The sequence below is a fragment of the Cupressus sempervirens genome, chromosome 2 (genome assembly GCF_028749045.1).
Source record: "Cupressus sempervirens isolate cs-2001-9-10 chromosome 2, ASM2874904v1, whole genome shotgun sequence".
Classification (NCBI taxonomy): domain Eukaryota; kingdom Viridiplantae; phylum Streptophyta; class Pinopsida; order Cupressales; family Cupressaceae; genus Cupressus; species Cupressus sempervirens.
In genome coordinates, this window is record NC_143119.1 from 653,922,088 (window position 1) to 653,937,055 (window position 14,968).

A 14,968-nucleotide genomic window follows, 5' to 3' on the forward strand; every position below is an offset into this window, starting at 1 on the left:
GGGATTCTAGATTCTTTGAGGGTTTTGCCTTTATTTACTATTTTTCCTAAGTGTTTTTGTCATTATCAAATCTCCTGCAATGGAGACCAACATACATGTATTTCATATGACTAAAAATCACACTATGGATTTCTTGGGCAATGTCAAGCCAAAAAGATGGAATCATCTACACAATCTGGTGAATGATATGACCAGAATCATAGTCAAGAGGGCCATCAGGTAGGGAGTGTGTGATTGTGGAGCAACTTGGAGGACGAAAAGTAGCATAATTGGGTCATTTATTGGATGTTGAGTTTGAGAAAAGGTTAGTTGTGGAGATATTGTTAGATTACGTAGTGATATTTTTAGTCTAGTGTGGAGAAAGGGGCTTGAGAAGGCTGCCTATAGTATCAACGACAAGTTTTGTATCCTCCTTCCTGAGAAGTACATGAGTCTCCCTCTAGGTGGTCAGATTTAGAGACGACATATCGAGATCAAACTCTAATTATCAGAGAAAATTTGACCTTCTATCGAGAATGGCCATGTATGGAAGAAAATATATGCTTTCTATTGATATGGAGGAGAATAGTGGAAGACAAGGGTAAAGAATGGTTGACAAATTACCTCAATTCATTCAATGCCTATATACAGTCGGGTGTGAACTTTGATGATCTCGATGCCTTGTATTTTTGTATGCCAAATTTTGAGAAAACAAGCAGGGCTAAATTCAACTTTGTGTTTCCTCCAAATTTATTTTCTTAGAAGCCAAACAATATTCCTAAAGTCATAATGGTCTACTAGAAGCAGAAGAAATAGTGTTTGTTTTGTATAAAGTTTTGGTTGTGTTATATGGCTAGGGTTTGTTAATTCTACATACATTGTACGTCTAGGGTTTTGGATATGTAGTATTGTTTATTATATTGTAAGAATGTTGTAGTATTCTCATATATCTATAATGTGGGTGACTTTTTGGGACTCTGGCTTGATGGGTGATAGTTTTACCTGTATATGTACTTACATACTCTATTAATACTAAGTACCTTGCAATTTATATTCTTATACATATGGCTAATGTGTTTATTACTTCCTTGATACTATTTGTACGAGTTTAGGTTTAATTATGAAATGATGGTTGGGTATTGATTGAATTTTGAATGGATGATCTTAGAATTCAATAGTTCTCGCCTACATTGTAGAGTATGTTATCTTCTTTTAAATTAGGACTTATAAATAGTTTATAAGTTTTTTTCCAGGTATTTTTATGTATCGCTTCAGCCTAGTTAATTCACAACAATTTGTAGCTATTTAGATGGTAGTTTTCTCAGGTCCTAGTAAGATTTGAAATTCCTTTCAATAAAGGATTTGTGGATATAGTATGCTCAATAGTGGTTTTTTTCATTTAATGGGAGCCGTTGGTTTAATTTTGTCAAGGGTTTTTCTATCTAATGTTAAGTGTTGCTTGTTGTCAGATTTAAGAAATATTTAGGTATGGATTTTAGGTTAATTTTTCCTTTTAGTTTGATTATGTTGTTAGTGTTCTCCCTCGTGGGCTCTGTTGCTCGGCCCTTGGTTAGATTATGGGTTTATGGCCTTGAATAGGGTCTGTAGAGCATTTTCCTAGCAATCTTAGATCTGTTTTGTGGTTGTAGGTTCCTTTAGGATGTTAAGTTCTTCTTTGGATCTTTAAGCGTTTGGGTTTTTTGCTCTATTCATTATGATATCCTATTCTAGGATACATGTCAATAGGTTGAGATATTAGATTTAGTCTTTTCTAGTTTTGTTCTTTAGTTTTTTAGGGCTCTTTTTGGTGATTAGATGCTTAGTTGGGTGTTTTTGTGGTTTTGTCTACATCCTATTTGGTTGCTAAGAGATGATGTAGACTTAGAGTATTTGGCTTGGATAGAGTTAGATTTTTGTCTTGTTGGCCTTTATATAGATTCCTTTCGTTTATCTTCTCTAAAAATTATTTATGTCTTGTTAATATATTAAGTTTTGATGTACACTGAGAATCTATGTGGGATCAAATTTTCCATTATTCTCTTCAATTTTCTTGGGGGGTAGATTGTGTTTTAGATAGCTATAGTATCAGTAAGTTATAGCTGTGTTTCTATTCTTTTCTGCTACTATAGTAATTTATTTTAGGTTTCTTTCCCTTGGTGATTTAATTGGTTTAATTGTGATTGAACTTTATGAGGTTTATAAATAACTGTAACAATGTTAGGAAATCAAGACCACTTGGTATCTTTGGATGAAATGCTATTTCAAGATTTTGGTTTATATGTTTTCTAACCTTGGTCAATGATAAAATTTAGTATGATTGATCGATACAAGTGTTTTATTAGTACATTAATGCCTTTCAAATCTAGATTAAGTTTATTCTAATAAAGACAATGTATTATACTTTGAAACTTGATGTAATTTCAAGGGTTATACCCCTGTATATAATGCAATTTTTATTAGTTTTTATTGAGAAAGATATTAGACAGGGGCATGTCCCTTTAAAGATGTAATAATATAGGACATTTGTCCTGGGCTAGACTAGAGGTTTTCTTCTTCATTCTTTCCTACCAGTGCCCATTTGAATGAAGTTAAAATAATGTATTTTGTTTAATATATCAATAAAATTAATCAAGGCCTTGATCGTTTATCGATTATATATAGATAGTTTAAATTTAAATGTGATATATATAATTATTTTTTACTTGTTTCTAATTAAAATTATGTATTTAAACAATATAGAGAATAATAAATATCTATATATTTTTATATTTTATTAAATTTTTAAAAAACTATAAATCTAATTAACATTGTGTTGAATTATATTTAGGTAAGAATAGAAGATATAATTTAATTAAAAAATTAATATTATTACTACTTGCCTTAGGCTAACTACTATTGTGAAACTTTTAAATTTCATGCATTAACTTGTGATTAAAAATTTTCCTTAAATAAGTAGTCTAGATCTATTAATTTTAAATTTAATTATAAAATCAATACATTGTGCATAGTTCTATGCAATTTTTTAACTTAATATTTTTATATTTTGATTCATTTGAACTCTTATATGGGTCATATTTCATCTATATTAAAGCATGATAGATTTAAAGAGTTAGATTTTCAATAATGTGATTTATATCATTTTAACTCAAACTATAAAACATGATACTTTGATATTTTTTAGGTTTTTTAATATTATATTTTACAAATTAATTTTTTTATTGAATTATAGATATTATATATAATTATATTATACACTCTTTAAGAACTACTATTATATATTATTATTATAAAAATACTATATAATATTTCTATTAATTTAAATATTCTATATATGGTAATAAATTTATTAAATAAAAACCAAATTTATACTCAAATTTGCAGGCCTTTGTTATGTAAGAACTTTTGGATTTCAAGATCCCTATAAAACCTATTTTTCTTAATAAAAAACAACAAGTACTAAGCCATTATATGTCACTTCTTCATTTCATTTTGAGCATAAAAGAATCTAAAGACCATTAATAATAATAATTTTTTATATGTGTCTTTGTGTTCATGTTGACATTATAGACAACAAAAGAATTTCTAAAATAGTTGGATCATGGCAAAAATGACAAAGTCATTATAAGAGAGGATTGAAAAATAATAAAATTTATATTTCAATATTCATAAATTGAGCTTAATTGATTCAACTAATTAAAACATACAACAATAATTTAGAAAAATGACAATGTTTAAGATTTATATCTAGTATTTTAAAAATGTAACATTTATATAAAATAAATAGAAAAAAGAAATTTAATTCTAAATTCTAAATTCATTTAATAATTTATCAATAAAAGAAATTCTAGATATGTCATAATAGTACTTAACTTTTCAGCAACTACTAACAAGATTTTCTACTTAGAAATAATATTTTACAAATCACACTTCTTGTCTAATGCAATGAGTTTTAAAGGGATCAATGCAAATTTATTAATAGATATTAAAGGTCTTTTTTAATAGATCTAGTTTAGTCAATTGTAGATATTGATAAATATTATAAACTAAAAATTGTATTTTGTTGCGTTGTTCCTGCTAAATTTTCAAATTTTTATTATGACAAATGAAGATATTTATTAAGCTTACTTCATCTTTTGTTAATATATATTTTTCTAAGGTCTAAGTTTCGTTGAACACTTCAAAAGTTTAAATCCTGACTACTGAGTAAAAAATTATGCTAGGTTATTCAAGGATTCCAAAATAAACATTTCCAATCAATTCATTGACCTCCTTCACAAAAGAGGTTAAGAAAATCTCTTCAAAGTTGAAAAACATATTTGGAGGTGAAATATTAACCTCTCTAACCTCATAAAATGATGGTAGAGATTAAGTGGGAAATGCAAAAGATTTTTTTGCTTACAAAATATTAACCTCTTTACCAAAGAAAAATATTAAATATCAAGAGGTTAATTACCCTCCAAAGGAATTTATTACAAAAATTTAGTTACTCTACACATGCCAAGTTGTAGAAAATTATAGATATGCACAAGGACTAATCAGTGCAAGTTTTGAGCTTAGTATTTACAAATATGCACATCCAAAAGTTGGATGTATAGAAAATGACACTATAGCTACTTTGTCAAATGTTTGAAAGGAAACAGTCACCGACAAAAGGTAGGAACTATTGCCTAGATTTCACACTCCAATTTCCCAATAACATTATCAACGCCAATGCCATTTTGTGTTGCATATCATTTTGATCAAGTCCAATAAAATCCAATTTTATTTAGACAAGTATTATCAGTGGCACTTCCATTTGTTTGGGTTTTATATTTAAAAGTTAAAAGTTAAATGATAAGGTTGTTGAGAATCATGTAGCCAATTGAAACAAGAGTTGCAAGGTAGCCATGTTCAATTTGGAAGTTTTTCTTTTGAGCTAATGCTTAGAATAGTAGTTGTACTTTCTCTAATTTTTCTACTTGTTTAATAAAAGAGCACATTATCTTCTAGCCTTAGTGTAGTTGTTGCAAATGCTTCATTAGTAGGGCCTTGTAGAATTTAGTCATATTAGGTCAATGTCAACAATCTACAATTCATAATAATAACTTGAGCAAATCTAACTTGAGAAGGCTATCAAAAATTTTCTCGAATGTATTCAAAACAAGGGATTAAAAATGTTGTAAAATTTGATAAATGATTTTATTGTGAACAATATTTGTACAATAGAATAATGAAAATTACAATATATACAAGTTCTCTTTATTCAAAATTTATCATGTAGGCTTATTCAAATACTTCATAGATATTCACATAGTACAAATAATTAAATATATTATTTTACAATTATCTTCTTAAAAATAGCTATAGAAGCACATTTAAATCTATAGAATTAAAGACAATCCATTGTGTAAAAAATTGTTGACATAATAGGATGATGAAACTTAAATAATTTTAAAATGAAAAGTTTAAAATTATTATCGAAGAAAAGAAAGCATAATGAAATTCTACTCATCCACTTTGAAACTTTGAAAGAGAATAAAAATAATAATAAGCATTAACAAATGATCAAAGTGGTGGAAAAGAGTGGTGCTAGGGTTTCAACGAGAAGTGATGTTGGCCAAGGGAAGGATAGTGAAGACAATGATGATGCAGGGTGCCTATACATCCCTTTTGGGGCCTTAAGATATTTTGGATAGATTGGTTTTGGGCATATTTGTGTCGGGAGCTTAGATTGTGGTTGTGCTAGGTAGATCTAGACTATGTAGATCTATGATGGTTTTCTAGACTTGATCGATGCTAGGAAGAGTCATGCTAGGGTTTACAATGGTTGTGATTTTTTACATGTAGATTTACTAAAGATGAAGACCCAAATGGATCTTTTTGTTGTTTTCACATTTAGGTTGGAGGTATATGGAGCAATAGATTGTGGGTTGTTTTCCTTGTTGTCTCTATTTTTTCTAGATGCATTGTTGATCTCCATTGTAACAGTTTGGGGATTGTTCTCCCAACTTCTTCTACTTTACCAATATAAATTGGTGATCTCTGGTGCATCAGATTGCCTAGATTTTTTTCCCTAATATCTTTGATTTTGAAGGATCTATTGGTGGTTTCTGACACTAAAAATTGGGGCTTTGTTTGCTCTATTGCTCTTCTTTCACAAGACTACTTTTGAGGGGCTTATCACTACCTAAAACTCTACTGTATGGGGGTTGTGGTGGTTTATGGAGGCCTTTAGGGACCTTCCTTGTTTGGAGCAGTGTTGCAGGATGGAGGGTTTTCTACCTTCAATGGTTGTGTCGATCTCTCCTCCACTTTAAAAACCTTAGTCTTTGGTGGAGGTAACATTTGGTCTTCTCCTTCACTTTCATGTATCCTATTGAGGTGGGGGAAAATCTTATGGAGATATTTGTTTGCTAGGGAAAAGTAGTAGTGAATGGGTTTAGTAGTTACTCTCCTTATATTATTGGCAAGCATTACTTTCATTTTTCAAGGGATCAAGATAGACAAAGCATGTTTGAACAATATGCTTCATGTGGTGAAGAAGGTATCACTTTGCAGATAAATATTTTGGTTTAGATATGGTTATTACTTATTTCAAGAGTGGCTTGGGTCTCCCTCTTTGATTCTACATTCATAGCTCCTATGGAGGTAGAACAATCTCCTATCAAGGTAAAGATTATATTTGGGTGATGGGAAGCAAAGGAGACTCTTATAGATATGTTGTGTACTTGCACTACTTTTAGTAGCCTAGTTAGCAAAAGAAGGGGGAGCAAGTCTTACCTCTCAAGTTTTATCTTCCTCTTCCTTGGTCCTCTCATTTTGAAGAGATTTTCTTAACCTCTTTTGTGATGGAGGTCAATGAATTGATTGGAAATGTGTATTTTTGAATCGTTGAATAACCTAGCATAATTCTTTACTCAAGAATCAGATTTTAAAAATTTTTAGTGTTCAACGGAACTTAGACGTTAGAAAAATATATACTAACAAAAGATGAAGTAAGCTTAATAAATATCTTCATTTGACATAATAAATTAAATTCAAAAATTTAGCAGGAACACCAAAACAAAATACAATTTTTAGTTTATAGTATTTATCAATATCTACAATTGACTAAACTAGATCTATTAAAAAGACCTTTAATATCTATTAATAAATTTGCATTGATCCCTTTAAAACTCATTGCATTAGACAAGAAGTGAGATTTGTAAAATATTATTTTTAAATAGAAAATCTTGTTAGTACTTGCTGAAAAGTTAAGTACTATTATGACATATTGAGAATTTCTTTTATTGATAAATTATTAAATGAATTTTGATATTAGAATTAAAATTATTTTTCCTATTTATTTCATATAAATGTTACATTTTTAAAATACTAGATATAAATCTTAAACATTGTCATTTTTCTAAATTATTGTTGTATGTTTTAATTGGTTGAATCAATTAGGCTCAATTTATGAAATTTGAAATATAAATTTTATTAATTTTCAATCCTCTCTTATAATAACTCTGTCATTGTTGCCATGATCCAACTGTTTTAGAAATTCTTTTGCTGTCTATAATGTCAACATGAACACAAACACACATATAAAAAAAAAATATATTATTAAAGGTCTTTAGATTCTTTTATTCTCAAAATGAAATGAAGAAGTGGCATATAATGGCTTAGTACTTGTTTTTTATTAAGAAAAATATGTTTTATAGGGATCTTGAAACCCAAAAGTTCTGACATAACAAAGGCCTACAAATTTTAGTATAAATTTAGTTTTTATTTAATAAATTTATTATTGTATATAGAATATTTAAATTAATAGAAATATTATATAGTATTTTTATAATAATAATATATAATAGTAGTTCTTAAAGAGTGTATAATATAAGTATATATAATATTTATAATTGAGTAAAAAAATTAATTTGTGGAATATAATATTAAAAATCCTAAACAATATCAAAGTATCATGTTTTATAGTTTGAGTTATGATGATATAAATCACATTATTGAAAATCGAACTCTTAAAAACTATCATGCTTTAATATAGATGAAATTTGACCCATATAAGAGTTCAAATGAATCAAAATATAAAAATATTAAGTTAAAAAATTGCATCTAACTATGCATAATGTATTGATTTTATAATTAAATTTAAAATTAATAGATTTAGACTACTTATTTAAGGAAAATTTTTAATCACAAGTTAATGCATGAAATTTAAAAGTTTCACAATAGTAGTTAGCCTAAGGCAAGTACTAATAATTTTATTATTATTATTAAATTATATCTTCTATTCTTACCTAAATATAATTCAATATAATGTTAATTAGATTTATAGTTTTTTCTAATTTAATAAAATATAAAATATATAGATATTTATTATTCTCTATATTGTTTAAATACATAGTTTTAATTAGAAACAAATAAAAAATAATTATATATACCACAAATAAATTTAAAGTTTATATATAATCGATAAATGGCCAAGGCCTTGATTAATTTTATTGATATATTAAACAAAATACAATATCTTAACTTCGTTCAAATGGGCACTGGTAGGAAAGAACGAAGAAGAAAACCTCCAGTCTAGCCTAGGACAAATGTCCTATATTATTACACCTTTAAAGTGACATACCCCAGTCTAATATCTTTTTCAATACAAAATAATAAAAATTACAATATATACAAGGGTATACCCCTTGAAATTACATCATGTTTGAAAGTATAATACATTTTCTTTATCAGAATACACTTAATATAGATTTAAAAGTTGGTAATGTTAGAGTAAATAATTAATATTTAATTATTTATTCTATTGCTTAAGTTTACTTAGGTCATGCATTTATTTAATATTTCATATTTAATGCATGTTGTGACAACACGGGAGTTTGTTCCCTTCTAGTTGTCACACTTATCTTCTAGCTTGTTCTACAAGCTTCCATGAGCTCTTTATATTTGGGCTCTCTCTCATTGTAAAACATCGTAAAGCCATTTCTTATTGTAAATACATTTCTTATTGTGTTTGCATTTTTGGCTCTCATGTCCGTTTAGGGTTTTTTCCCGTGCTCCATGCTCCTCCCCTTCTTTGGCTTCTCTTTGACAGGTTCGCATGCAGGTGATCTTGGCGTCTTCGGAGTTGGCTTTCCTCAACTCCAACATGGTATCAGAGCCTTCCTGCTGCAGCTTCGTTAAAGAAATTTTGAAGCCATAATTTGAAGTCACAAACCCTAGTTTGTTTGTGCATTTTTTCTTCAAATCAGGGGATCAGCGAATTTTTGGAGCACTTTCAGCCCAAACGGACATCACCATTGGATCCGGAAGGCCGTTTGCAGTCAGGATTCATATAAAACTTGTCATTTTTGGAGACAGGGCAATTTTGGCAATTTTTTGAGGCTTCCAGGGTCGCTGCCGTACGGATCGTACGGACGCAGAGCATAAAAAAATTTTAAAAAAGAAGTTTTCCGGGCGCGCCGCCGCCGCACCACCGCGGGGCCGCCGCCGCGCCACCCGCGCGCCGCCCTCAGCGGCCGCAGCAGGCGGTGCCGCCCGCGCTCCGCCGCTGCCCGGCCGCCTCCTGGCCGCCGCCCTCCACCGGCGGCGCCTCTCCAGCCCGCCGCCCGTCCACTGCACTCCGCCGGCGGCTCCTCCCGGCTTCGCCGCCCCTGCGGCCACCTCCGCCGGTTCCGCCGCCTCTGCCAACTCTGCAGCCCGACAGCCGCGTAGGCCACTGCGGGGGTGACACGTGGCATGGGCGCCACGTGGCACATTGCCACGTGGACCCGCCACGTCACCCCTGCCACATCAGCTGCCACATCAGCTGCCACGTGGCTATGCCACGTGGCACTTCTTTTTTGCGGCGACGGCCTCCAAGCCGTCAAATTTAATCGCTTGAATTGCTGACGTCAGCACTGCATCAGCCCTTGCTTGCACTCTCCTTCAAGTTCTCTTTTGGACCTACTTGTGGTTTTTTGGCCATAACTCTTGCATACGGAGGTATTTTTCCGATCCGAAAGAAGCGCCGGAAAGCTGGTTCCAAGACGGAGATTTTGGTGCAGGTATTTTTTGATTTTGATGCTTTTTTATTGCTTGTTTTTTCAGTTAAAGTCTGAAGTCCTGTTTTTGACTTCGGCATGCATATCTTTTGCGTCCCATGTCTGTTTTTGGAAAACTTTATATTTCTGGAAAGCTGGTTCTGTGTACTTTTCAGAACTGTTGTCTTTTTTCCTCACTTTTGGCCTCTTCTCTTTCTATCATAGTTTTAGCGTTTTTGCTTTATGGTTGATATTTTGAGTGTTTTAGGCCCGAGGATCATTTTTCTGGCATGGTTTGCTTTCTTTTCAGCTGTACTTTCTTTTGTTGCAGCTCTTTTTTAGTTCTGATCATTGTAGCTATCCTTTTGAAGCACTTTTCTTTTTCGCACTGAGATAAATTGTCACTTTTGTATTCTGGGAGTCATGAACATTGTTTTGAGTCAGGTGTACTTGCACTATTTTCATAAAGCACCATGGGGGGGATTATTTGTTTGCTGTTTTAGGCATTCTCCCTTTGTCAAGTGAGTGTCCCTTCCACGACATTAGCCCATGCAGAGTCAGTTAGACCGTGTCTTTATCGGTGTCTGTACTTCTTTCCCTCTCTCCTCGTTCTCGGTTCTTTTGCAAAAGATTTGGCTCACCTTCTCAGTTGCCTGTCATCACACCCCGTCTGCATTAAGGGGGGATTATGCTGTGTTCTAATGCATCCATGGTTCGATGGTTCGATAGTGTGAACTATGTATTTAGTGGTTGATCCTACATACAAGGCGATTGCAGTGGCTGGCTACCTATGCATTTCGGTGAGATGGATCATCTACCATATAGACATGCTCAGTTCGTGCCTTCTTCTTCCATGGAGGTTTCTTCAGATCAGCAGTTTGACAGATTTGTGGTTCTTCATGCTTCAGTGATGCTGCTTCTTCATGATCATTCATTGTTCCTATTTTAGGGGACAATTTCCCTAGTTGGAGACTTCTTCCGTTCTTCATTGGGTTCTTACCTCTTTTTAGGGGAGGGTTTTTCCCATGTGGTTTTCTCTCTTTCTCCGTTTACAGAGGTTTCATTTCTTCTTGCATTGTACTTGGGTACCTAAAATGGCCTCGTTGCCGGGACCCATTATGCATTTCATCTTAGCTTTGTGAGCTTAAGGCATTTCCCTAAGTTGCACTTACGGGGGGGTGTTAGAGTAAATAATTAATATTTAATTATTTATTCTATTGCTTAAGTTTACTTAGGTCATGCATTTATTTAATATTTCATATTTAATGCATGTTGTGACAACACGGGAGTTTGTTCCCTTCTAGTTGTCACACTTATCTTCTAGCTTGTTCTACAAGCTTCCATGAGCTCTTTATATTCGGGCTCTCTCTCATTGTAAAACATCGTAAAGCCATTTCTTATTGTAAATACATTTCTTATTGTGTTTGCATTTTTGGCTCTCATGTCCGTTTAGGGTTTTTTCCCGTGCTCCATGCTCCTCCCCTTCTTTGGCTTCTCTTTGACAGGTTCGCATGCAGGTGATCTTGGCGTCTTCGGAGTTGGCTTTCCTCAACTCCAACAGGTAATGTACTGATAAAACACCTGTATCAATCAATCATACTAAATTTTATCATTCACCAAAGTTAGAAAACATATAAACCAAAATCTCAAAATAGCGACTCATCCAGAGATACCAAGTAGTCTTGATTTCCTAACATTTTTATAGTTATTTATAAACCTCATAAATTTAATAATCACAATTAAACCAATTAAATCACCAAGAGAAAGAAACCTAAAATAAATTACTATAGTAGCAGAAAAGAGCAGAAACACAGCTATAACCTACTGATACTATAGCTATCTAAAACACAATCCACCCCCCAAGAGAATTGAAGAGAATAAGGGAAAATTTGATCCCACATAGATTCTCAGTGTACCTCAAAACTTAACAGATTAGCAAGACAAATAATTTTAGAGAAAAGAAATGTAAGGAACCTACATAGAGGCCAACAAGACCAAAATCTAACTCTATCCAAGACAAATGCATTAAATCTACATCGGCTCTTAGCAACCAAATAGGATGTAGAAAAAACCAAAAAAACACCCAAGTGATAATCTAATCACCAAAAAGAGCCCTAAAAAACTAAAGAACAAAACTAGAAAAGACTAAACCTAAGATCTCAACCTATTGACACGTATCTTGGAATAGGAGATCATAATGACTAGAGTAGAAAACGTAAGAGCCTAAAGATCCAAAGAAGAACTTAACATCCTAAAAGAACCTACAACCACAAAGTAGATCTAAGATTGCTAGGAAAATTCTCTACAGACCCTACTCAAGGCCATCAACCCATAATCTAACCAAGGGTCGAGCAATAAAGCCCACAAGGGAGAACACTAACAACATAATCAAACTAAAAGGAAAAATTAACCTAAAAACCATAACCTAAATAATTCTTAAATCTATCAACAAGAAATACTTAACATTAGATAGGAAAGCCCTTGACAAAATTAAACCAACGACTCCCATTAAATGAAAAAAACTAGTATTGAGCATATTGTATTCACAAATCCTTTATCGAAAGAAATTTCAAATCTTACCAAGACCCGAGAAAACTACCATCTAAATAGCTACAAATTGTTGTGAATTAACTAGGCCGAAGCGATAAATAAAAATACTTGGAAAAAAACTTATAAACTATTTATAAGTCCTAATTTAAAAGAAGCTAACATACTCTGCAATGTGGGCAAGAACTATTGAATTCTGGCATCATCCATTAAAAAATTGGTCAATACCCAACCATCATTTCATAATTAAACATGAACTCATACAAATAGTACCAAGGAAGTAACAAACACATTAACCATATATATAAGAATATAAATAACAATGTACTTAATATTAACAAAGTATGTAAGTACATAGATAGGTAAAACTATCACCCATCGAGCCAGCGTCCTAAGAAGTCACCCACATTACAGATATATGAGAATACTACAACATTCTTATGATATAATAAACAATACTGCATATCAAAAACCCTAGACGTACCAGGTATGTAGAATTAAAAAACCCTAGCCATATAACACAACCAAAACTTTATACAAAACAAGAACTATTTCTTCTACTTCTAGTAGACCATTATGACTTTAGAATTTATTACCCAATTAGGAGTTACTCGCTTCCTAACTACATTAAGGATAATCTAAGAGTCACCTTCAATGATAACCTTAGACAAACCTGGGCTAATACATAACTGTAGTCCTTTGTCTAGCACTTCTAGCTCTGCCAAGTTATTAGAGGTAGGAATAATGGGAAAAGCTAGCTAGCTAACCATTTACCAGTGTCATCATTAATAATACAACTGATTCCCACCACATCCAGATTACCTCTAGCAGCTCCATCAAAATTGAGTTTAAACCATCCACGAGGGGGTGGTTCCCACTTACACCTAGCTTTCGCCTCCTTGCTTTTCTTCAAATAGACAAGAGGAGGATTAATGAGATTAGACCAATTCCTTTTCATAAGACCATCCCAGGAGGAAAAGGAACCCTCTTCTTTAATAGATTTCCTAAGATGAGAATTCAACACCTCCACAATAGATGCTTCTATTTTTAATAGTAATCCTTCCACTTTCAATTCCAAATCCCGAAAGATGCAAGGATTCCTCTCCTTCCATATTTTCCATGCTATAATTGAAGGAAAAATATTCCAAAGTTTACTATAAACTCCATGAATCATGTTAATAGGCCATGATGAAAGGAAATCTTGAAAAGATGAAGACCACCCAAGACGTGACCTGAGCCACTCCCAAAAAACTTGTGCATATGGACAACTATACAAAAGATTATCCAAATCTTCATTATTAAATTTACATAGCACACATTGACAATGAACAAAGATACCAAATCTAGCCAATCTATCAAAGTCAAAATCCTTTTTTTGAGAGAAAACCACAAAAAGAATCCTACTTTAGGCAGACATGCACCATCCCAACAAAGTTTGAGGGGTATCCTCACTTGATTCCAATTTTTGGAATGGACCAAAGCCTTATAATCATTCTTCACACTATATTTACCATCTAGAAAGCTAGCCCAAATGAGATCATCATTCCTTTTAGATTGCTTAATCTTCCTGTGCAACAAAATATTCTCATAAACCTTTACTAAGGTGAGGTCTAGCCCTAACTCATCCACCAGTCGCCAAATCCATTTATAGGACCCTTCCAAAATACTCTTAGTTTTATAATCCTTGACTTTATCACCCTGTAAAGAGGTCAACCTATTTTTGAGATTAATATTAACAAGGGAAGAGGAAATTGGGGGACATCCATCCCATGAATCCTCCCACAATAAAGCTTTATCACCCAACCCCACATCCTAGGTTAAAAAAATTACAAACTATTTTCTAACATTTAGATATAAAACTCCAGCATTCTGACCCTCTCAACATGTTTTTCATTATGAATAAAGATAGTGGATCTACAGGATCAAGATATTTGTTATAAAATATCTTGGCCCATTTGTGATCTTTTTTAGAATATAGGAAACAAATCAGTTTTTTACCTAGCGCTTCATTTTTCCACTACAAGTTCTTGATCCCTAAACCCCCACAAGCCTTAGGTTTACATAAATTCTCCCATTTTATGAGAGCTAATTTTTTATCATCTTCACTCTCTTTCCATAGAAATTTTCTAAGTTTGCTCTCAAATTTTGATATCATACACTTAGGGAGGGGAAGAAAAGACAAAGGAAAGGTAGGAATGGTTGATAAGACCAAACTAATTTTGGTAGTTTTACCAGCCTTTGTGAGCCACTTGTCTTTCTAGCTACCTATCCTCTTACTTAACTTGTCAAGCGTATCCAATGAGACTTTACTAGATTTTGACCCCTTCTCAAGGGAAATACCTAAATACTTACATGAAAATTGCCCCTTATTACATCCCATTATCCTACAAATTCAATTTTTCATATTTGAATTAGTATTCAGGAAATATTTTTTTATT